The 23464-nt window shown below is 42.9% G+C and overlaps 1 protein-coding gene across 5 annotated transcripts in view; it reads right to left on the bottom strand.

Annotated features, from left to right (window-relative positions):
* The window catches only part of KCNMB2 (potassium calcium-activated channel subfamily M regulatory beta subunit 2), a 521316-nt gene that overhangs the window by 267955 nt on the left and 229897 nt on the right, over positions 1 to 23464 (bottom strand). For 2 of the 5 annotated variants that reach the window (XM_083177718.1, XM_083177719.1), the window contains exon 2: positions 8805 to 8980. The gene's annotated coding sequence lies outside the window, so the exon portion shown is untranslated. Of the gene's footprint in view, positions 1 to 8804; positions 9861 to 23464 lie in introns of those variants that run through there. The other 3 variants (XM_083177721.1, XM_083177722.1, XM_083177717.1) reach the window with 2 other exon arrangements.

Genomic DNA, 23464 nt, shown 5'->3' on the forward strand with positions numbered 1-23464 from the left:
GAAAATACCAATTTTATTTAATATAGAACATTGTATAATAAATCAACTTCAATGAATCAATAAATCTTCAATAGATGTCAACCTTTAAAGGTCACTAAGTCAGAACCAATACAAATAATTGTTTCCAGCACAGAGAAACAATACCATAAACACTACAATGCTACTGCACGTACTGTGCAACTAAAACAGTATTGAGCACAGCAAGCAGAACACTGTTACAAAAGTCTACATAGAACCACAACAGCAATACAGGCATTAGAGCAGGGCTAGGCAATTGCAGCACTCCAGATGTTGATGAACTACACATCCCAGGATGCTTTGCATTAGTTTTGCAATGTGGCCATGCTGAAACTGACGCAAGGCATGCTGGGATGTGTAGTTCATCAACATCTGGAGGGCCGCAATTGCCCATCCCTGCATCAGAGCATACTTTTTTCATTTCCATTTATATCTGTGTAGGTATATAAGTGATGGGATATGATTTAAAAAAGTTATTTTTTTTAAATCTACACTGCATTAGTTCATGACACCTTAGGAAAGATGAAAGAAGCAGACAATGGGCAGTATTCAATGAGGACTATTTTCACTTTGGAAGGTGATTTTTTGTGTCAGAAAGTGATATACCCTATTCAACATGCACTTTTCGCCATCTGCGAACAGTGAATGACGGACAATTCGCCGTCTGATAGTCTCCGCAATTTGCTGTGGTTTTTCAATGGGTTTTTTCAATGTGATTCGCCGTGAGTGTATTCAATGAGAAGATGGCGAATTACTTTCTAAGTGATTTTTGCCGTGTGTCACTGTGTAGCAATCGCCATCTTTTCATGGTGAAGTGGAATGTGAATTTTTTAAATAATGTTTTTTTAATTTGGTGTAAAAAAAAAATCAGGGGCGAAATGTAATAGGGTGTGATTTTTTAGACATGTGCGATTTTTGGTCAAAAACGGCCGAAATCGCACATTTTCCGAAAATCGCACATTTAATAGGTTGAAAATCGCGGTAAAAAATCACACTTTTTACCGCGAAATCGCACTTTTAGAAGTGCGATTTTTAGTCACATTTCAATTCGCATCCAGATGTTTTCCCATTATAAAGTATACAACTCGCAAATGTAATAGGGTGCGATTTTTGGTAAATGTTACCAAAAATCGCAAAAAAAATAGACCAGGTTCTGACAGGCGAATTTGACAGAACCATGCACAGATCATTGAGATCTGTGCATGGTTCTGTTAATAAAAATGTGTAAAAGTGTTTTTATAAAAAAAAAACGGCGTGGGGTCCCCCCTCCTAAGCATAACCAGCCCCGGGCTCATTGAGCCGGACCTGGTTCCAAAAATACGGGGGGACAAAAAGCATAGGGGTCCCCCGTATTTCTGAAACCAGCCCCGGACTCTTGGACCGGTCCTGGTTCCAAAAATACGGGGGACAAAAAATCTGGGGGTCCCCCGTATTTTGAAACCAGCACCGGGCTCCAACAGCCCGCGGTGTCATGCCACAGCCGGGGGACACTTTTTATACAAGGTCCCCCGGCCAAAACATGAGCACCGTGGCTGGTCAGCCTTGGACGGGGTACCTGGAGGAGTGGGGACCCCCCCAATAAAGGGGTCCCCCCCCCCAGGCTTCACCCGTCCAGGGCTGAAGCCCGGGGCTGTCACCGGCGTCCGTGGCCAGTGGACGCCGGCCTGATAGGGTTAAATCCATCATACATATCATTACATTGCTTTTTACCGGCGAACTACAAGTGCCAGCAGACCTCCCCCGCATGCTGGGACTTGGAGAACCACAAGTCCCAGCATGCGGGGCATTAATGGGCCCGCTGGGACTTGTAGTCCACCTGTAAAAAGAATGTTTATAAAAAACACACACACAGAGAAGTACAAGTTTATTACACACACACACCTCACTTTTACACCAGCATACTTACCATTCCTGGATCCAGCGCTGGTCTGGCTGCTTCTCAGCCGGCTCCCCCCGCACTGACAGGCAGCGGGGAGAACCGGCTGTCTCCGTTGCTTCTAACAGCCTCTGTAGCGCTGTCCGAGTGCTACAGAGGCTGAGAGCGTGATTGGCTGAGCTACAGTATGCGTCTCCATGGAGACGCATAGCTCAGTCCTGATTGGCTGAGCTATGCGTCTCCATGGAGACGCATACTGTAGCTCAGCCAATCACGCTCTAAGCCTCTGTAGCACTCGGACAGCGCTACAGAGGCTGTTAGAAGCAACGGAGACAGCCGGTTCTCCCCGCTGCCTGTCAGTGCGGGGGGAGCCGGCTGAGAAGCAGCCAGACCAGCGCTGGATCCAGGAATGGTAAGTATGCTGGTGTAAAAGTGAGGTGTGTGTGTGTAATAAACTTGTACTTCTCTGTGTGTGTGTTTTTTATAAACATTCTTTTTACAGGTGGACTACAAGTCCCAGCGGGCCCATTAATGCCCCGCATGCTGGGACTTGTGGTTCTCCAAGTCCCAGCATGCGGGGGAGGTCTGCTGGCACTTGTAGTTCGCCGGTAAAAAGCAATGTAATGATATGTATGATGGATTTAACCCTATCAGGCCGGCGTCCACTGGCCACGGACGCCGGTGACAGCCCCGGGCTTCAGCCCTGGACGGGTGAAGCCTGGGGGGGGGGACCCCTTTATTGGGGGGGTCCCCACTCCTCCAGGTACCCCGTCCAAGGCTGACCAGCCACGGTGCTCATGTTTTGGCCGGGGGACTTTGTATAAAAAGTGTCCCCCGGCTGTGGCATGACACCGCGGGCTGTTGGAGCCCGGTGCTGGTTTCAAAATACGGGGGACCCCCAGATTTTTTGTCCCCCGTATTTTTGGAACCAGGACCGGTCCAAGAGTCCGGGGCTGGTTTCAGAAATACGGGGGAACCCTATGCTTTTTGTCCCCCCGTATTTTTGGAACCAGGTCCGGCTCAATGAGCCCGGGGCTGGTTATGCTTAGGAGGGGGGACCCCACGCCGTTTTTTTTTTTACTTTTTTTTTTTGCACAAAATCGCATTTATGAAAATGCGCACATTTTCATGACTGAAAATGCGCACATTTTCATGACTAAAAATCGCCCGAAATCACGGCAAATCGCATTTTTTGCCGCTAATTCGCATCTCATTACATATGCGAATTTGCGGCAAAAAATTCGATTTTTAAAGGTGCGATTTGGTGCGATTTTTTTTTAGTCTAAAAATCGCACCCTATTACATTTCGCCCCAGGAATTTTATTCTGTGAAGGGGCATGCTATTTTTATTAATGTGCTTACAGCACATGAATATATATTTAATTTAAAAAAATAATTTTTTTACACATAAGGGGGCCGGGAGCCAAGAGCCGCTCATTATATATTCATATATTCACTGCTCCCGATCATTACATATGCACGATTTGGAGCAGTGCTAGAGGCTTCTACCCGGTCCCCTGCTAGCTCTCCCGTGGGGCAGCTTGTGCTGCCTGGGTCCCAGGGAGCCCTCCTACCCTCCACATACATTCTGGGGCAGGCAGGGAGACTTCCATCTCCCTGCCTGCCACCATCCCCCGGCTCCCTGCGGCGTCCACCGCAGGGGTTAAGATTCGTCGTCAGGGGCAGCAAGCCCCTGCGGCATGGAATACAGGGACAGGGAGGGCTGGCAGCAAAGGCTCCAGGAACATGGCGACAGTGCAGCGAATCCTAAACAGGATTCGCTGCACAGAGCGATTTTGCTCATTGAATACTGCCCAATGAGTTTGTACCTTATAGAAAAAGGATTTGGAAATAGTTTACGCCTCTGGACTGCCGCAAAATCTTTACCAAGGTTACCACACCAAAATACACATTTATACACAAAAGGTAGAGACTGTCGTAATGTAGAAATTTCTTCAATCGTATTCACCAATATTTCGGTGGTTAACTGGAAGAAAGAAAGAGCTTGACAAGGGGATATAGGGGCAGATACACAGTACCCAATCTGTGTCACTGACCTGTTTCCCAAGCCCTATTTGCATGTAACGGTATCTTTCAGATCCACACCTGGTCCCTCGTCCCCAAATGAATAGGGCTTACCTTTTAGCTATGCCCTATATGCACATATAGGTTTCTTTCAGGTCCTTAATTTCAGATCCTCAAAACCCAGATAGAAGAGACACTCCAATTTCGTCACACGTAAAACAAGGGTTTATTTATTTCCAGATAAAGATATCCAGCATATATACACAAGTATTAAAAGTCAATCAAAAAGGTCCAAAAACATGGGGAACTTCTTTCATCCGCCTCAACTCACCCGGGTTAGAGAATGAGGAGGATTTGCCTTGCAGATGGAAAATGGCAAAAGAAGTTCCTTGGACAAATTTAACAGGTGCTCCCTCCTCACCAACGCGTTTCGGACCGTATTAGGTCCTTTTTCAAGGTATACCTTGAAAAAAGGACTAGTGTAACAGCACTACCGAGGACATGATATGTAACGACAATGATTGCTTGGCATTTAAATTCGGTACAGGTCGAGTCTCCCATATCCAGTGATCTCTTATTCAAAATATTCCAAAAACTGTGCTTTTTTCTAATATCCCCCCCCCCGCCCCTTTTTCTATACTTACCAAGTCCCCCGATGTCCACGGCAGCCTTCAGGATCTTCAATGTCTTCAGTGGTCCCAGGAGTTCATTGCAGGCCTGCAAACTTGCGCAATGCACCCCTGGGACCGCTGAAGAAGCTCCTGAAGGTCGCCGTGGATGCCGAGAGACCATTGGAGGACCAGGTAAGTATGTTAAGAAGTAAAATATCCAAAAACCTGGAAAAATCCCTTATCCGAAATGCTCGTGGTCCCGAGCATTTCGGATAAGGGGATACTCAACCTGTATCTGAGATAGTACACAAATTTTGTTTCATGTTTTGAAACCTTGTTTTATGCACAAATAAAATATATTTGTGTGTATTTCATGTGTTTGATGTGTTTAAACAACATACATGTAAGATACCTCAAGATACATCATTGAAATATAAAAATATTCAGAAATACGGATATAATCCGTTATCCAAAATTCTTCTGGTCCCGAGCATTTTGCATAAGGGATACTCATCCTGTAATGGAACATGCCTAAAATAACATATTGATATAAGACTGTTCTGCCTGGAAGTCTCACCTAGGATACAATGCAACCATCATTATGGCTATGTCCCACAGTTATGTTTAAGACTGTATTGTCCCAATCCTTGCTGCTTTGCACTGGCCATTGGTGCATTCACAAGTGAAAGGGTGGCTGTAGGGGGGTTGTACAAGGTGAGATGGTAGCCTAATGCAATGTCCATTATGTGTCAATGCCCCGCATTCCAGGCACCTGCAAAATTGTGAGTTATGAGTAAGCTATGGTCCCACTGTGGTCAACAGATTAGCTTTCTCTGCCTATTGCTGTGGCTGGAAATTGCGGAAAGGTACATGTTGGGTATTACTGTGCTTCCTTAAAGACTTTGGAACAATAATACTTATAATGTAAGAATTGTAAGGACTTTCTACATCTGAACAGCTCCATCACCCTCTAGATGCCAGCATACTGTCTGCATAGATGGTGCTTCCATCCATTACAGGCATCATTTGGCAGTTCTGTGTAGGGTACCCGCTTAGATTCTGAATTCTACCAGGGCAAATTGAACACTTTGGGGTGTTTTTACTAAATATCAAGTTTTTGAAGCCACTGAGCAATAACTATTAAAAAAGCCTGATTTAGCATGTATTACTGTTGTGTTGAAATGGAGATATTTTCTACTATCTCAATAACAGAATCACAGATGGCAAATTAGATTATTTCTTTCCTTTTATTATGCAAGGAGCTTTTACAATTTGCCATAATGCACAAAGATCTCAGTATATTTATCAACTCTTTTCTTTTTAGCCTTATTTCTAATTGTCAAAAGCTGGGTAAATGAAATGCATAACATTCTACTCAAAGCAGACAGCGAAAAACAAAACAAAAATCTATGCAGATGTAATAATAATAATAATAATAATAATAAAAACCATCAAATTCGGTACAAGCTTAATAGCAGTTAAATGGAGACATGTAGGCATTATATACTATGTCAACATCATTGACAACTTAACATACAGCTTACTGTACAATTGTAGAGCCCATTAAAGATCAGTCTTTGAAAAGAACGAGTTATGACCATCAATATGAGTCCAAAATGCATTAAATGTTCATCATCATATTTTATGCAACATTTCATGGCTTTATTGTTACTTCCCCATTTTATATACTGGGATAATAAAAACAGCACATAGGGCCTTATTCTAGTTCAGCGAATAAGCGGCAGCATTCAAGTGATACATGTAATAAAGAGAGTCCTCCTAGGCCCTTATGTAATAACCTGGCACATAATTATAAAAAAGAGGTAATAACCTAACATTATTGTAACCTTTTTACTGTTAACATACCTGCTAGGTCAGGTGTAGTTTGGTTTTCATGTGGTTACTTTTCTAAGGCCATGAGCGTATTTGCAAACTCTCCTGAAATATTGGGAGACTTCTCCCTGTCAGGAGTGTGAGGGAGAGCAGGCCACACTCCTGGCTCTCATTCCCCTTTCTTATAAAGTAGGTGCGGCAACAGTGATGGGCAGGGTCAATTGAAGACAGTCCCCTCCCTGCTTCCATCCCCTACACTTTTAAATTGTATCTTTTCAGGGGTCCATAAAGTAATCAAGTAGTGTAGTCTATGAAACAGGCATGTGGCTTGATAAGCGCTTGGTACTGTAAGCACTGCAGGCCAGATATTTACTCAATGCTTTTTTTTCATGTATCAGTTTATATGAGGTAACCGCTCATCCTGAAAGTAATGCATGGCAAATGCAACTAAAATCATGAAGCTTTTCACAGTGTCCTTTTCGACACCTGTGTCCTGACCCTTCTCATCTCAGTCTTGTAACATTCTATTCAGAACAAAAGAGGACATTCTGGTTGCTTGCGCCCAAACTATCCTGAATGGCTCTGTACTTGGGGACAAAATGACCACTGAATCGGATAGATTATGATTTTATTCAGAATGCAGGAGCAACGCAGCAAGCCAGACACAATGTCATTCAGAGATCTAGCTTAAAGAGTGGATCTGCACGTGTCTGGCCAACACATCACTGGAGAAAGCTGGCCATTGACGTCACTGGAGAGGGGGTGAGAATATTACTACAAAGAGGTTTTCAAGGAAGAGCAGATTCATCTGAAAGCTTTGAAATGACAAAGTGCTTCATGGACTAATAGTCCACTTGGTTTTATTTTATAGTCATGCATTTAAGAAGCACTGGTACTTTCCTCAATTACTATGTGATGGTGTAAGTGTTACATATAAGTGGCCTATGCTTTTGACACCATTAGTATATCCACAGGGACCAGGTTCTACAACCAGTGATATACAGTATGTGCCACCAGAAATCATTATGTCAAAGAAGCAAAACACAGAAGCGCTTCTGCTCGGAAGTTCTACCAGGAATGCTCAGAGGTTGTACAGTGAGCACTCACCTGAACTCACACTTGTGAATTCATGGTAGGCTTGTCAACCACTGTGCTATGATGCAGCAGGGCCTCTAAACTAAACAATGTATTGAGCCAGAGCCTATAATGGGAAACCATAGATTATCCATGCAATATCTGCAGTATTCATGTGTTTTTGAATATTCTATTTATGGCAACCATATTATTCAGGTAAGGAGAACACCACATCACCAGGAACACTTTTCTACAATCCTCATTTTATTGTGATATTTGTAGACTAATTCAGAGTAGGATTTACTTACATTCATATTGTCTACCATTCCTGTGTTTCTTTCTTTTATCCATTATAACACGTGGTTAGTAAAGGTGAACCATTTACGTATACATGTGTAAAGTCTGCATACATATATTACATTATTACTAACAAACTAGAGAAATAAACTTTACATGACTTGTATGCACCCCTTAGAGGTGTGGAAAAAAATAGAGATGTTTTCCAACCGTAAATTCCCCACAAGCTGTGCAGCCACACATCACAGAACCTTGTGCTTACCTAAATGCCCCCCTTAATATGATTATTTAGTACAAACACTCCATTTACTAACATTTATTGTAATAAATATACTATACAGTACTTATCTTAGAAAGTAATTAAAAGGAGATTAATATCTCATGATTGCCACTGAACCATGGTTTCCAAAGCCATCTTAATGAGTCAATAGGTCCTGGGCCGCAATAGTTTAAGAACCTCTGCTCTGCTGCAGGCAGTTTTACTGCATAAATTAAAGTGACACAATCTTCTTCACCTACTTTATTTATACTATGGAATATTAGCATTTTTGGTGATTTTATAGTTTGCATTTCATGAAGTTATGTGACTGTCTTCCACAGCTTTGACACTGAAAGAACAGTACACAGTATCAGCACCAAAATGACACTGCAGGAGAGGTGTCACCCCTGGTTTGCAGACTAACACCAATGACGCTGCTGTAAAAAAATTGACCCCAGAATGTGAAAACAATGCAGTCCCACTGTGGAGGGCATTGCACAATATAAATGACTGAGATCCACAAATAATAATAATAACACCTATTTAAGCATTATAAAATTTTTATCTCTATCACATATTGTAGGCCACATGTCTAAGGGATATTGTGAATATCATTTTTTGAAAACCAGATGCAATTTAAGGACTATAATAAATAAGGAATTTAAAAAAGACGGATAAAAAGAATGATTTCAATGAAAATATATCCAACAAATCTCATGCATTTCATAAATACAAATCAAGAATTGGAATGAAAGGAGACAGAAATGCTAAAATACAAACCGTGGGATTAGTAAAGAAATGTTCTGCCTACCTTTATGTTACAATGCCCTGACTTCCGCATGTTTGAAAGCTTCTTGGCTTCTGTTCTTACTGATCGTTGTGTCTGTTGTGTAGGCTGGCTGGTGAATCTGCTCCATGGAAAGAAGAATTCCTCTCATCCGTAGCAGACTTACAATAGTTGTGCACTGGGTAAGTAACTTTTGTATCCTGTCAGGAAAAATGTGAGTTCCATCAGACAAATCACATCAATGTCTTTAGTACAGTCAGTGTGTCACTTCACAAAAAACAATAGTTGCAGTAGAAATCCAAATATTCTATGCCGAATACAAATATATGAAATTAGAAAAAAAAAATCCTATTTATATATACATTCCGAGGGGTCTTAGCAAACCAGTATGTGCCTGAAGAATTCAGAAATGAGGTTGACCCATTGAGACCTAATCCAGTGATCCATAGGGAAATCAGATGTTCAGAAGATCCGTGACTTAAAACACAAATCCTATATGCTGCAGCAAACAAAAAGGGAATTGCTTCACACCCTGACTGGGCACTGCATCATATTGTTTATATCCACGTTAAACATCTATAATCTCATTCTCCACCTTACTCTGCTCCAGCTAGCCTGTCATTGCCCTTGGAATGTATTTGTTCTCACACAGTCAAGTTCGATCCAAGAAAATCTCTTATCGCACTCTCTCTCTCTCTCCTCTTTTCCCAAAGAGAAAAAAAAGGTTTCTTCCTCCTATCCCTGACCTTTTTCCACAGTCAAAACAAAGCTCCAGAACATAAAGGTACAGTCCTATTTGTCAGCAGAAAGCCATGCTCTGTGAATGCCTGGAACACAGTCTCATCCAGTGTAAAAATGTGAGCTCCTTTGAATTAGGTTGATACAGAATGTGAAGCTCTGGTACCAGTCCGTCTCTCTGATTCATCAGGGAGTCTCCTTGGTAACTAGCTGTTCCTCTCTGATGACTCCTATTATATCAAAGCTCTCTCAATTTAAAGGTAAGTGAAAGTCTGTTGAGAAACAAACCAATTCATATACTATGTATAAACAATAGATTTGTTTGTTTAACATATATGTATGTTTCTGGTTGTACAGAATCAGGCTTCACCATAGTGTTTTACATGCACAGATAGAATGTATTTTAACACTCTGCTAGCAGAAGATACATTATATCCCTCTGAAATCCATTCATCATTTTACCTTTGTAAATGTATTTATATTATGTACGGAATTAGATTATATTTAATTGCACAGATGTTTTAGGCATTTTCCACATCTATATGACTGATGACATATAAAAGTTGTAAATAAACACGCAGACAGTTTACTATAATGATAATACAAGTACATATATTTACAAACAACTAGACTTGTCAAAAGATTTACTAAGAAGTTGACACTTCAGAACCTGATGGGGCCCTTCATCTGCGATGAATTGCATCATTACCTTCATCTGCGATGAATTGAATCATTACCTGTTCTGCGGAGAATCTGAGCGATCCAACATGTTGGAAATCTCTGATTCACCTATCCTGACCAAAAAATGATCACGATCACTGAGTTGGGGATTTTTTAACATGTTGAATTTCCCTTAATTCCAGATCGATGTCCACCAATCAGATAGGCATCGGTGAATCACGGTGCTGATGGTATGGCCCACATTAGATGTTGAAAACAATAACTACAGGTGAAATTCAATTAATTAGGGGGAATTTAGGTCCTCGGCTAAGTACCCGTGAGCTATTCAATGAATTCCCACAACAGGCACCATTTTGGCCAAGAGTAAACTGCATTAACCATGTTAAGCGGTTTCACGTATGCTAACTGACAGGCTCAATGCAGTTACAGCATACTTGGCACTCATGACCCTACTTAAATGCAAGCCTTGGGCTTAGTCAAGGGAAAGAAATTGAATAGCTCCCAGCCACTTAGGCCACAAATTAATTGAATTGTCCCCTAACAGAAAAAAGATTAAACTATGCTTAGAGGACATGAAGCAGAATGAGTACTATGACGGTTTTCACAGGAAATCTGGAAAAAATATCATCAGAAAGCAAACGTGAATGTATGAGAGGGAAGTGGCTTTTCAATGTTGGCCAAGTATAGTAAGGTCATGTTCACACATAGCTAGCTAGCTCAAACAGATAAGCAGTTACAGTATTAGTAAAATCATCTGTTAGGAGATACCGGTATGTGTTTGTCCTAGTCACAGGGCAGGTTCAAATACAGTACACACTGCTACTAATGTAGCATAAACCAAGTGCATATACTACCAATACAAAGACAGACATCTTCATAGACAAGCGAACACAACTTTAAGCAACTCGAGTGACAACAGGGCATCCCTGAGTCCCAAAGACATGTCATGGAGGTGTTAACAGAAATGTATGCTATTCAAAGTCGAGGTGGAGATCTGCATTTTTGAACACACAGCCAGGGACTAAATAAGGGTTCCGAGGTTAATATAGAAGTGGCCTCCCCAACACTAATTTTTTCAATTATATTCAGCTAAAAATGTGTAAAAGAGACTCAGGCCTCAGCTCCATTCACATCCACACACACACACACCACCCTAGCAGTGCGGGCAATGGTGGCAATGGCCTCAATCAAAGGGTGTCCTCATCCCGGAGTCCCTGACTCATTGACATCAGTAACCCCAGAAGGCGTCGCTGCTAACGCAGTTCTGAGTGGACACCTCATGAGATGTTGCTCAACCCCAACTTCAGCAGCACCATCCCAGTGCTCCAGGCTGCAGCCTAATCAGTCTATTAGTTAATCAGGCCCTGCACAGCATATCTATGGCCAGCTCTATATTAATATTTTATAGTGCCTAGTACTGCTCTGAAGATGACACACACACACACCAAAAAAGAAGATGAAGGAATAAATGATCGTAACTTGGACGGCACAGTTATTAAGTGCAATCACCCAGGAAGTGGGTATGTTACTGAGCAGGAAGTTTATGCAGGACAGTGAGATATGCTGGCACATTGCTTTCCAACTTAGCCACTTTTCTATTGTCTATTCTGAGCAATTTAACAAGCATGCATACAATAACATTTAAATGGAGTTTAATCACTTTTGCAGCTAAGAACATCTCATCATAACCACTTTAGGTGTTCAAATGGTGGCAGAGATTTCCTAATAGTCCACCTTTTAGTTGCTATTGCTCAGATGGTCCAAGACACATGCACACAGAGAGTACATAAGGAGTTGGATGAATTTGAAAGGATCCCTTTTCTCCTTCTGTAACAGGAAGGATGTGCTCCCGGGAACTATCATCATCTAAAAATGCAAACTCTGAAAATGAGTTAAATATTTGGAAGCCAGATTGGACGAATATTAATAATGGAACCATACAGCTTCATAAATAGGTTCCTTCAGTGTTACTGTGGGTAATTTATAAAAAATGTTTATGCCCCATTGGAGATTACAGTCTAAATTCTCTCTTACACAAACACTGTCACAGTCCTACACTGCTTGTCCACTTTAATCATTAGTGGCTTTCAATGGCTCTCTTGCCTTAGAGGAGGTGGTGGCTACTGCTGACCATGTTCCTACCTATGAGGAGGAGGGGACTGCAGCCGGTTGGGTAACAGCACCTGCAGAATTAAACTGTCTGGCTCCGGGACCATGCGCATGTGCAAACCCCTGGTCCGACAATCTGGCAGGGAATAGTAGCTTCCTACAGGAAGCAATCTCTCTGCTAATTGCAGCCTGATCTGGCAGTCCAAGAGGAAGGAAACATGGACTGGAGTCACAGACTTCAACTGTTTCACTCATTGTTTACTGGGACGGCTGCAGTCCTGAAGCCCACAGGTATAATCAGGGCTATTTTTGGGCCGGAACACCATTCCTAAAGCTCAATGACTTAATCAGGAATGGCATTTCGGGTCCTCTGTGGCTTGCCCTGCAGTCTGTCTACTCCTCCGCCAGTCCAAGTGACACAGCCGCCACTTTACTTCTGAGGGGATGGGAGGAGAGTGCACGCACGTCTCTCCTTCCCCTCACTGTGTCCCTGTGACTGGGCCATCAGCCAATCAGCGCTTGCGGGCAGGCTCCTGATTGTCTCGCAAAACCGCAGCCAATCAGAGCTAATGGGCCGGCAGCCAATCAGGAGCAGGCCCACAAGCTTTGATTGACTGACAACCCAGTCACAGGGACACAGTGAGGGGAAGGAGAGACACATGATGTGCTTTCCTCCCCTCCGAAGGGAAGCGGCAGCAGCATCGGCGGAGGAGACAGACAACACGGGGACACCGGACTCTCCTCAACAGCAGCAGACAGTGGCAGCAGGAGCAAAAAGGGTGAATTGTTCTGCTGCTGGGCATAACGGGCACTGTGGGCCATACCTGGCACTGTGAGGGGCATACATTTGCTTCTAGCACTGTGGGGGGCATACCTGGCACCGTTGGAGCATATGTGTATCTGGCACTATTGGGAGAATATGTGTATCTGGCACTGTACTATTGGGGGCATATGTGTATCACACCCCCATATTCATTGGCCGCACCCCATTTGGCTAACCCATTTTTTAGCTTACAGGGTCAGCACCTGCACACAGTACTGCTGAGTATTTTTTTAGACTTGCACCACTGGCGGGGGGGGGGGGGGGTCGGGGGCATAATTTATCTGGCACTGCATTTGGGCATTGTGTATATATGGCATTACTGGTGGCATTATGTTTATATATGACACTGCTGGGGGCATTGTGTATATATGGCACTGCTGAGGGCATTGTGTATTTATGACACTGCTGAGGGCATTATGTGTAAAAAAAGTTCAACAGTTGATGCACCGCCCCTTTGGTAGCTATGCCTACATCACTTTTGCCTGCCCACAGTTCCTGAACCTATTTTCCTACAAAAATAGCACTGGGTATAATCCACCACTGGTGGCTTCTGTGGAGTTCTACGTGGAAGCTGCACTCTAAAATGTTACCACTGGTGGCAATTGTTGACTTAAGTGATTGTCTAACTTCCAGCTGAAGCTCATGGAGCTAATAATGTCCTCAGACAGAGAAAAGCTGCTTTCTGTTTTGTGGGATTTATGTCATCATGTCTCCTCTCTCCGGGAATATCTGCTTATTCTGATCCTGGGTATCAAACCTGCTCCTTGATCTTTTCCTTGTTACTGGCAAGTCTTATAAACTAAATTATCTGTATTAAGTATTTGCTAATCCAGCATTTTTCAAACTAGGTCCTAATAGAATCCTAACACTGCGTGTTTTCATGGTATTCACAACCGCTAGATCTATTGTCTAAGACAGTCAATTAACAACATTCAGTACCTGTGCTCCAGCTGGATGATTTGGAAACATGCGCTGTTAGGGTTCCATTAGCACCAGATTCGAGTAATTCTGGACTAAGCAGTTTCTGAAGCATTTCTCAGTATTCTGTTAGCAGTATTAGAGGTGTTTCTGAACTTCCTTTTTAATATGATAATAAATGTGCAATTATTGTTAGTACATGTAAACTAGGGATGTGCACCGGCCACGTTTAGTATTTCATGAAACGTGTTTTGGATCTGTATCTTCTGTAGTGTTTTTGGATCTGGATTGGTTCCAAAACACCATCCTTCTGGGTTTCGCGTTTTGTTGTGTTTCCTGTTTTTAATCTGTATTTTCTTTAAAAAAACATTAAAAAAGACGCTAAAATAGCAGAATTTGGTGGTTTTTTTTTTGCTCCCACACTATTATTGACCTCAATAACATTCATTTCCCCTCATTTCCAGTCTATCCTGAATACATCACACCTCTAGTGTTGTTTTTAAGCCAAAAGGTTGCACTGAGGTAGCTGGATGACAATGCTAAGTTATACAAGTGGGTGGCACAAACACGTGGCCCATCTGCAGTGGCAGACAGGATGGCAGTTTTAAAAACTGACAAAAAAAATGCTCCAAAGAACACATAATGCAAAGAGAATAGGTGCAAGATGGAATTGTCCTTGGGTCCTCCCGCAGGGATGTGGTCAATTTACCTACAATCAAAATCCCGACGGTCAAAATACTGACAACCATTGACCGACGATCAAAATACCGACAAGGTCAAAATACCTAAATTATTTTTTTTCATTGAAACCGACTTGTACATAATTTACCATCCAAGTGGACATGGAGGGGGAATATAATAGTGTGCCGAGCGCAGCGAGGCACCGTGCCCGAAGCACATGGTTCATGTCGACCTATGTCAACATACAGACCCAAAAAAATATGAAAAACATGTGTCTAATTTTTGACCTGTCTATATTTTAGATGTCGTATTTTGACCATCGGTCAATTGCTGTCGGTATTTTGACTGTAGGTAAATCATACCGAACCTCTCCCACCCACCCACCCTTATCTTGTAGTAACAGGACATGCACAGTTTAACAAACTAATCATTTCAGTGACAGGGTCTGCCATAACTGTGGCTGAAATAATTGGTTTATTTAGGCCCCCACAAAAAAAAAAGTTGCTCTGTTTGCTGAATAAGCACAGTGGTGCTATGTATTGAAGCAAATGGAGGACAAACAATATAATATCAGGAAAGCGACACAAGTGGGCGGCAAAAACACCTGGCAGATCTAGCAGTGGCACTGCAGCATGCCGTGAACATGATGAGAGAAGCAGCATGGAGCGTGTGCAGAGAACCGGGAGAACGGCATCAACATGCAGTCAGCATCTGCAAAGTGGTACGATAGGAGGGATTATGCTTTCATTTAATTTTGCCTTAAAGATGGAAAAGTTAAAGAACTTTTAGCTGTCTAGGAGGACCTGATAGTCTTAAACACTAAAATGAAGTTTATCTGTATCAGTCTATTGACCCCAATGAATAAAAACATAAACACTTATAATTTCCATCTCACACTTAGGGGCAGATGTATTAAGCCTTAACAAGAGATAAATGCAGGGGTGATAAGGAGAGATAAACGTCCAGCCAATCACCTGCTTACTGACTTTTTTCAAACACAGCCTGTAACATGGCAGTTAGCAGGTGATTGGCTGGACGTTTATCTCTCCTTATCACTCTTGGATTTATCTCTTGTTAAAGCTTAATACATCTGCCCCTTTGGCCCTTATTCAGATCTGATCACAGTACAAATTTGTTCTCAAAATGGCCAGAACCATGTGCACTGCAGGTGGGGCACATGTAACTATGGCCATCGCTACCATTAGGCAACTTTAGGCAGCTGCCTAGAGCTCTGGCTGCTGGAGGGCGTTTTTTGTTCAGCTGGTACCAGGTGGTGCAGGTTCTATCCGCCCGCCCAACCTCACACCTGCCCACCCAACCTCACGCCACAGCACAGAGCGGGCATAGAGGGCGGAGGGTAGAGGCGCGGGCGTGTTGCAGCTACTCATTGCACCAAACTCACAGGGGAGTGAATCAGCTTTTTTGTCTAGGGTGTAAAAAAACCTAGCAGGGATGTAACATGTGCAGATAGGGTTACATTTGGGTGGGGTGTGTTAAAACTGAAATCTAAAATGCTGTGTAAAAATAATGTAGCCAGTATTTACCCAGCCCAGAAACAAAATAATTCACACAAATGTAACTCTTTGTACATGTTACATCTACCCCACCTGCAGTGCACATGGTTTTGCCCATTTTGCGAACAAATTTGTATTGTGAACAGATCTGAATAAGATCCCATGTGTAGTCATCTTAACAAGATGTCTACTGGACCTGAAACCCCAGAAAGTAGCATTAAGACATCAACGAGGAGTTGTTTTACTGCAGTGCGTAAGTGCACACAGCTTTGCAGATCTGACTTTGCCTCTATCCTGCCCATTTGATTATGGGGAAAAAACATCTCATTTTAATATTTCTGTCACATTCACATGTCAGTGTACATAATGAAGTACAAAGAATAAAATATTAGGAAACAATTCCTACTACTAGTACTGAAGCTACTGGCACCAGTCATGACACTGACGTGCAAGTCCATCAACATGGTAAGGTGATGCACAATGTCATAAAGGGAATTTAAAATATAACAAAATAAACGTAATAATTAACAATCCTAAACAAATTTAACTATGTACAGAGAAATACTTACTTGGCAACATGCTATTTACAACAGGAAGTGTCAAGGAAACCTTGACCTATGTTCATGACTGGTGGTTCAGCTTCTCTTGGATATGGAGATGGAAGCCTTCTTCCCTCTCTAAAAATGTTCTCAAAATAAAGCTTGTTAAAGGCAAGCACAGGAACTAACTGTACATTCAGATATCCCCAAGCAGAGTCCAAGTGTGTCCACAGTTTGCAATGTCTAGGCCTGACCCTACCAATACTGTGTGGTAACTACACTTGGCTGGTGGGAAAATAATTCTGTTTTGGAATACTACAGTATATTGTTTTAAAAGGAACAAGGAAGATGAATTATGACAGCAGTCACCCAGTCGCAAAGCAGATTACTGAGGCCATAGCAACTATGGTGATGTTAGATGTGCACTCAGTATTCACCATTAGTGCAATGTGACTTACACAGTTGATTGTTTCAATTTCACTAGAAAGATTCAATTTTACTAGACAAGCAATTCCCAGACTGTACAAGGGACATTTAAAAAAAAAATTGTCATTAGTGTCATTAATGCAGTTGTACCCACTGTCCACTTAACCACCCACATGTGGACTGTAAAGATTAACCCCTGTTCTATTGGAATAGAACAGGGAACTATAGCAGATGGGGTACCTGGAGCAGTTGCTGGATGATAAGGATTTATTACATAACCTAAACTGAATATGGGACATAGGAGCAACAAGAGAAATTGACAATAACCATGGGCATAGAGGTAAGGATGGCCACAATCCCAACCCTGACTCTGTTAATACCTCCAGAGAGAGACGGCACCTGCAGAGTTAAGGCTTCACCAATAATAGCCACATTTGAAGTGGCAAATTAAGTCCGCCCCAACTCCAGTGCCACCTGGACTTGGTCAGAAGACAAGGTACTCGCCATCTCCAGAGTGGACAAGAGGAACACTAACTAAAACCCATAGAAAAATGGGAAACAAAACCAAAATGTGAAGGGATCCCATGGGAAGGGATCCTCCAGCAGTCCAACATACAAACTTTTACCAAAGGGTGACCCCTAAGTAGGTCAGTTCAGGAAAGTAGTTAGATGGGAAATGGGGATACTGCTTCCCATCAAATGACTGTAAATGCAACAATGAATGAAGGTGTTAATAATACACATTACACATCACATCCAGATCCCCATATACAGCAATGCAGCACTTTCACTAATGATATAAGTGAACAACCCATGTGGTGCAGGATGATAAATACACTCCCCTCAGATGAATGTAAGAGATGGCATATACACCAGATGGGAAAGGCACTTAGCTGTGACCAGACAGGATCAAGGAGTACCGCTGGATGACTCAGGAAGCGGGCACCGGCAGGACCTCTGGAGCTGAGCCAGCAGACTTTCACCAACTGCTTACAGGTTGCGACAGGACAGGGAAACAGACTCGGACAGGTTGCACTGGGAATGGAGCCTGACTGCAGACACACGGCTAGAAACAGGCTGGAGACTGAACTCAGAGGACTTCACAATGACAAGGAAATGCCTTCTTCACTGAGGACCAAACAGGAATAGGAAATATCACCAGAAGGGAGCAACTGGTCCGAAACCCTAATAAAGGGTCACAGCTAATTAGGGATTCAATGCAGGTGAAATCCCAGTCCAGGTTGCATAGCAACAGCTAACTAACAACACTAGCAGCAGCACACCTGATATGGACAGGACAAAATGGAGCTTATTATCGGTATTCCCTTACCACATGTATTATTGTACGCAAACAAATTAATTGTAGGGGGTAATTTATGTTGTGAGACAAATAACTGCAAATTCCAAAAAGTCCTATGTTTTTCTGACACAAATTATTTGATAGCGGAGGATAATTTTATTCCATAAAATGAAAGGGGCATGCAGCACGAAAAGGGTGGTCAATCTGTTGCAATCAGATCACTTTAATTTGGCCACAGGATAAAGTACAGTGCCCAAAATACAGTGATCTGATTTCAACAAATTGACCACCCTTTTCGGGTATTGTAAACCTGTATCTTTGTTTCTGATGTACACAAATCTGCAGAGGCGCAAAGAGCTGTTGGTGAGAAAATGGTCAGCTCAAGTGAAATGTGAAATATCAACATCTCCTTCTTTTATTTCTCCGGCAATTGCCGGAGAAAACTATATTTTCAAAACACACCCGTTACAATGGCAGACATGTTGACTGTCACTGCATATGATGCTGTCTCCATTGAAAGAATGGTGGAGGATTATATTTGTTTCTTCAGTGACAGTATCTAAGTTGGCATGTCAGACAGTCCATTTATTACATACTTGCCTACCTGACCCTCTCCAGGTGGGAGAAAATGCTCTGATCGTGGACTTCCCTGGTAATGTATGATTGCCATCACCTGTGGTGACACACCTTTACCTAGCCCCCCACAGGTGATGGCAATCATACATTACCAGGGAAGTCCAGAAACAGAGCATTTTCTCCCACATGGAGAGGGTCAGGTAGGCAAGTATGATTTATTATTTATAGTGGTACTTATGTATTATCTGGGCTCCCATGTTAAATGCACCCCATTTTTTCATACCCCTACTATCCAACTACGCATGGAGTCGATTTTATATAGTGTGGCGAGCGCAGCGAGCCACCGTGCCCGAAGCGTGGCGAGCACAGCGAGCCCCGCGAGGGGACGCAGTCTCTTAAGCAAAATGGGAGCACAGATATTACATAAGTACCTTTATAGTTTTTTATATAGTGCAGCATATTCTGTTGCGCATTACAAATGGAACAACAGTGATAAAACAAACTCGGTAGTACTAGTAACAGACTGATATAGGTAGGAGGGCCCTGATTACTAGCTTACAACCATGTAATATACAGTATTGGCAGGAAAAAGATGCAATATTTCAATTGGGCCTTCCACAAACCACCATTGTTTTACTCCAGTGTGTTTACTCTTCATTGCAATTAAATATCTAATACAGCACCACCCCTCTCCCATAGGGCGGGATGTTGTAACATCCGCGCCCATTATCGCTGGCTACCGCATTTTTAATAACGGCATATGCTATAACATATGCCGTTATTCATGCAAGGGACAGCTCTTGCGGTAAGAGCTGTCCCTTGCGATGCGGTGCCGGCACTGGACTTCCGGGTCTGTGACCCGGGAGTCCATCTGCGCATGCGCAGACCCCGGCGCCGGCCGCAGGGCACGCTGGGAGGGATCCGTGACGGATCCCTCAAACAGCGCTGCGGTAAGAAGCCCATAGGCTTCTGCAGGGATTCGCCAGCTTTAGCTGGCGATTCCCTCCGCAGCGCTGACACTGCGGAGGCGCCATATAGCATATAGAGATGCGGTAGAAACCCCGAAAACGGGGTTTTTACCGCATTTCTGCTATATAGCATCCCGCCGAGAGTGTCCGGATAACTATCCAGTGTGGGTTATTTATTATATGCGGCACATGAGAGTGTACCACACACATGGCAAAGCCTGAATAAATTAGACGGATTAAAAATAAGTAACTTATTTATTTTGAGGTTATTTATTATTTGTATGCGGGCGGCACAGGAGATTGCCACACACACACACACACACACACACACACATGGCAAAGCCTGAAAAAATTATACGGATTTAAAATAACCCTTTTATTTTGGTGTTATTTGAAATTTTTTGTATGTGGGCATCACAGGAGAGTGTACTCAGCTTAACCACACATGCACACACACACACACACACACGCACACACAGCAAAACCAGAAAGAGTTATATGGATTAAAATAACATCATATCAGTGGACTGGATTTATGTAGCAGTATCACTGGACTTTAACGGCAGCATTACTGGACTTATGCAGCAGTACTAATGGACTTTAACATCAGTGCCACTGGACTGGACTATACAGCACTTCCACTGGACTGGACTATACAGCACTATCACTGGACTGTACTATTATATACAGCACTATCACTGGACTGGCCTATACAGCACTATCACTGGACTAGCCTATACAGCACTATCACTGGACTGGCCTATACAGCACTGTCACTGGACTGGACTATACAGCACTATCACTGGACTGGCCTGTACAGCACTATTACTAAACTGGCCTATACAGCACTATCACTGGACTGGACTATACAGCACTATCACTGGACTGGCCTATACAGCACTGTCACTGGACTGGCCTATACAGCACTATCACTGGACCGGACTATACAGCACTATCACTGAACTGGCCTATACAGCACTATCACTGGACTGGCCTATACAGCACTATCACTGGACTGGCCTATACAGCACTATTACTGGACTGGACTACACAGCACTATCACTGGACTGGCCTATACAGCACTATCACTGGACTGGCCTATACAGCACTATCACTGGACTGGACTTTACAGCACTATCACTGGACTGGACTATACAGCACTATCACTGAACTGGCCTATACAGCACTATCACTGGACTGGCCTATACAGCACAGCATTATCACTGGACTGGCCTATAAAGCACAGCACTATCACTGGACTGTCCACACACTACAGCACCGAGTGCTGTCTATCACTGGACTGGACTACAGCAGTATCACTGTTTATATTATATACTAGTAGTAAAAACTACTAGTATAAGTGGGACAGCAGGCGGGCTGGCAAGCAGGTGGGCAGGCAGGGGGCCAGGGCACACGTTGCCTCTTCACTCTCCTAGACGGCCGCCCTCTCCTTTATAGGGTCCGGATCTCGCAAAGTCCGGAGAACGGTGCTCCGAATCTGGGAGGGAATACCCGAGCAGGCTCGGAGAGTGAGTTTGGATTGGGGGTGTTAGGGACAGCTGTATCAGAGGGAGAGCTGTGTGAGGAAAAAAGCTGTGTCAGGGGGGAGAGCTGTGTGAGGAAAAAAGCTGTGTCAGGGGGAGAGCTGTGTGAGGAAAAAAGCGGTGTCAGGGGGGAGAGCTACAGCAGGTGAGGGATCAGTGGGTTGTGTAAGTGTAGAAAGAGAAAATATGTAAAGTTGTAAGTGGACTGTATTGGGTAGAATAGCTTATAGAGGTAATGTTCTCAAATATGATAAGCTGCTGGTAGAAGTGAATGCTCAGGGAATGCTTAAAGCTTTGGAGACATACTAGTGGAAAGTTTTGCACATGGGAGAGCATTGCACATAATGGCTGCTGTACAAACATTACTGTAAGTAGCTATGCATGCGAGAGAAAGAGGAAAGAGAAGGGGCAATGGGAATTACCTATGCCAGGCAGGGTTGCCAGATCATCTCTTTTAATAAGCGCACATACATGTATGAAGTACACAGGTTTTTGACTGCTCATCAGATGTAATGACAGTTGGTATGGTTGGGAGGTGTCAGAGTTCATACCAACTGTCATTACATTTGATAAGCAGTCAAGAACCTGTGTAATTCATATGTGCACTTATTAATATATGGCAACCCCGATGTCAGGTAGGAAAAGGGGAGGGGCTAAGTGGGATGAGTTCCACACCACCTCTCTAGGACCACTTTAAGCACTTTATTACAGTACATTTCCCTTCAGTCAATATTCTGGTTGTCCAAGTACGTTTTCATGACCTTTAGTGCACACTTTACAGCAAAGAGGGCTATTAATAGCTTTCCTCAGCACTCTACATAGGCAAAGGACACACCGGATCACAGCACAAGGTAAACAAATTAGATAAAGACAGGTATGCAAATTAACTTAAATACATAAGTATATCATTACAATCTGCCAATTACATAATTGTATAGTGAAAACAGAAGAGGGAACACTACATTCTAAGAGGATACAGCACATACTGTATATACAATTTAATCTAGCATAACTGAACAGCTACCCCTACTTGGCTATAACAGGGAAGGTGTCTCCCACTCAGAGGTGCTTTTTGATTTTCGATTTTTGCTGACACTGCCTGTAACCACCCCTGTTGTCACTGCCCGTAACCACCCCTGACTGTTGTCACTGCCTGTAACCACCCCTGACTGCCAATATAAATCACTGTGAGTGCGATCTCTAAGGTACCTTGTCTCCTGCACAGTGCAACTGCGACACAAGTGCTGTCGATTTATAATCATTTAAATTCACTGTGGTATTTCTGCTCCAAATTAGAGAACTCCAGCAAGTCTGGAGAACCACTGACAAAACATACTAAAAGCACATACTCCATTCGGCATAGAAGTCCTATACACAACCGACACAAAAATAATCTCATTTCAGGTAAATGCAGATTACATGAGAGATTTCTTTGGAGAACATACTGTAAAGACAAGCAATACTAGGAAAATTAATTCATCTCTCATTTGTCAGCATTTAGCTCACATAGGGGTTTATTCTAGTTCATGATTTTACACTTCAATAGTGCATGAGTGCATGATTTTACACTTCAATATAGATCTCACTTTGAAGAAAAACCCCACCCAAATCTAATTCTCTCTGCACAAGTTACATCTGCCCCACCCGCAGTGCACATGGTTTTGTCCATCTAAGAAGGATTTTGTCAGAAAGAATGGACTAGAATAACCCCCATAATGATGATGACCATCAGTAGGTATTGAAGCTGAACAAAGACTGCCAGACTGGATTAATGTTTGTGAAGGCCCCAAGACAACTAACTTGTGGTAGCCCCCAGTTCACATTAGGCAACACAGAAACATAATTTACATATACAACAATGACCCCA

The sequence above is a fragment of the Crinia signifera genome, chromosome 3 (genome assembly GCF_055691185.1).
Source record: "Crinia signifera chromosome 3, ASM5569118v1, whole genome shotgun sequence".
Taxonomy (NCBI): Eukaryota; Metazoa; Chordata; class Amphibia; order Anura; family Myobatrachidae; genus Crinia; species Crinia signifera.